The sequence below is a fragment of the Parasteatoda tepidariorum genome, chromosome 5 (assembly GCF_043381705.1).
Source record: "Parasteatoda tepidariorum isolate YZ-2023 chromosome 5, CAS_Ptep_4.0, whole genome shotgun sequence".
Classification (NCBI taxonomy): domain Eukaryota; kingdom Metazoa; phylum Arthropoda; class Arachnida; order Araneae; family Theridiidae; genus Parasteatoda; species Parasteatoda tepidariorum.
This window is the reverse complement of record NC_092208.1, coordinates 46,816,257-46,819,148: the sequence shown is the minus strand read 5'-3', so window position 1 is coordinate 46,819,148 and position 2,892 is coordinate 46,816,257. Positions and strand designations below refer to the sequence as shown.

The window sequence follows — 2,892 nt, the reverse complement described above, 5'->3', positions numbered from 1 at the left end:
TTAATTATACTCACAATTTCTGCTGTAACCTACTCCTCTAATACGTAGCATCCTAAAAAAAAAGATATCAAAATATTATGTTACGTACAAATAAGGATATTTTGGCGACTTTTAAATAACTGAAAATAGAATTTTAGGTTTCTTTGAGTTTCTATCAAAAGAAGGGAAATTGATCCTATGCGCACGTGCAATCTAAGCCGAACCTTCCTATTTAATCAATACGCATTCAGGAGTTTCCCATTTAAGAGTCTTTCTCTCCTCATTCTATCTTTATTTGTCACTGGAAGAGGGAGAAAAGTTCCTTGGCTGCAACAGGTAGGGAAGATATCTTTCTTTGAAACTTTCATACCTTTTGCACGTTTTCTTGAAGAAAAAAAAAGTTTCAATTTTTGGATAATTATAAATAAGGAATATCTTTACTACATTGTTGCATTCCATTTTGTTCAATTACAAAAAATAAAAGAAGCTGTTGATTTTTTCTTAAATAAATTCTCACACATATTAGAATTATTAGAAGCTTAAACATATGTTTATTGGTGCATCTTATGTTAAAATTTAAATCTGAGCTATGTTTCTAGAGCTGAAAAAAAGAGAAAAATAAAAGAACTTTTTCTATTAAATAAAAATAATTTGAATTTTTCACGCATTTTAAAAGTAACAATAATTATTAAAAAAGTTATGGAATTTGCAAACATGTAGCTAGAAAACGGAGATTAAATTATAATAAAATGTATTTTAATATTTGTTGTTAACTTCATTTTTATCAAATTGCAAATAAACAAAAATTTGAAAAAAAAAATATTTAAAATTTTTTTTTAACGCATTTTAAGAATTATTCAAGATTTAAGAATGTTTTTACGCATATTTATATGCATATTCATTTCTATATTTTATTTAATTTAATTGTTTGTGTCAATTGTTAATTGACTTTTTTTCAAATAATAAGCTGTTATTGGGATACTTTTGTTACTTCTACAAAGGTTCAAAAATACATATTATAGATTTATAGATAGTTATTTCTGTTTCAAAAATAAAATTTGCTAAAATGAAAAACAGCAAGCTCAACATTTTGAGACATATCAGTTAGTATTTCTTAATCATAATGAAAACTTAAAATAATAGATTTCATTGAACAGTGAATAAAAGATTCCTCCATTTCTCACATCGAAACATTACAGGCACGTTTATAATTAGTGATTGCAGCTAGCAATTTTTTTTTGTTGAAAATTATATTTAAAATATACAATTCTGAAAGATATGATATTAATAAATCGTTATTTTCTTTTTATTTTGCTTTTACCTAGCAATAACGATATTAGAAATATATACATTTGTAATTGTTGTACTATTAACATCGAGATTATACGAGGTTACCACGGAATTGTGCTGAAACTCATAACTTGAACTTCATGCTGAAAAAATTTACATGTATTATTCACTCTTGCAGATATATCAGAGACAAAGACGTTTCATAATTTAAAACAGATTTGCAATTACAATCATTAAGTTTATATTATTTCATTTAATACTTGGAATTTGACAGATTAGTTTCATGGAATAAGAAGATTAGAGAATTTCGTAGAAGAATAAATTCTTCTTATTGATAGTGTTTCTAAATTTTGATGCCAAAAGCATTTCCCTTATTGATTGATGTCCCAGCGTGTCCCTCCCTTTTGATGTCACAAGCAATTTCCTTACCAAAACTACTAACTTTCAAAGCTACGTTTTCGAAACTCATTCGTTTTGTTTAATCAAAAGTTGCAGAAATGTAAAAAATAAAATTTTTCAAATGCCGACAAAAATATTACAAGTTAAATATTTTTAACGGTTTAGTCCTTAACCTTTTTATCGGTATAGTTAACCCTCACCACCTCTTTCAATTTCCAATTTTTCAATGATGGATCTTGAACAGATCAGGCAAGGAGGATTAATAAGTTGATACATTGCATTCAATAAATTCCTTACTTATATTTAAATTAATATTTCCATACGGTTGTCAAAGCAGAACTCAAAGCTGATACAAATACGTTCTTTTTAAATGTGAAAATAATTTTGCAATGTGGAAATAATTTGCGATAATCTTGAACACAACTAAGAACAGAATGAGTTGGTTCTCCATCAACAGGTTATAATTCGTCAAAGCCCTGTATTAATATTATGTATCTTCCCGCACTGTCACTGGTTAATTTTAACATAGCAACTTTCATTTTCACACCCAACTATTTTGATAGGACACACTATTTTGAGGGAATAAAGAACATTATTGCAGTGTGCATCTTAAAAAAAAATGTCCACGTGAAGGCGATTACAAAATCTTCTGCCCTTAGTTACATTATGCACACTGTATGAGAAAATTAACCCCGACCTGCCCTAATTTAGGGCATACGGGTAAATGTTTATTGAAATGCAAGAAACAGTACAAAAAAAAATACATAATGTACATGCAACAGCTTACGTACATGGCGGGCGAGTAAGATTGTATGAGAGAACAAATAAAACATAAAACAGTATGACATATTCAGTATTTGTGAGTACTGACAGCTAAAAATGTTATAACAGGACTTTCTCCATCAGGGTCAAAGGATCTTCATGAAAAAAGAACTACAAAAACAACACAAAATAACCCATGAATAAAAAATTTAACGGAGTTAAAACTATAGGTCAAGTGACCCCTATCAAGATTTATAATAGTTAAAGCAGTAGAACACAGTAAGGTCCCGCAGTGGACTGATCCTTAAGACATGGTTCCCAGCAGATCACCGAAGTCAAGCATCACTGGCTACGGTCAGTGTGCGGGTGGGTGACCACTTGGATCAGTCTGCGTAGGGACCGAGGGTGTGCGGTATTGGTCCTCGTTAAACTGTGCTACCGTAAAGTGCTCGACTTCGCGCG

General features: G+C 29.9%; 1 protein-coding gene across 1 annotated transcript in view; it reads left to right on the top strand.

Annotated features, from left to right (window-relative positions):
- Positions 1–281: 281 nt before the first annotated feature.
- Positions 282–2,892, top strand: part of LOC139425705 (fibropellin-3-like) — a 76,713-nt gene continuing 74,102 nt past the window's right edge. The window contains exon 1 of the mRNA XM_071181410.1: positions 282–315. The gene's annotated coding sequence lies outside the window, so the exon portion shown is untranslated. The remainder of the gene's footprint in view (positions 316–2,892) is intronic.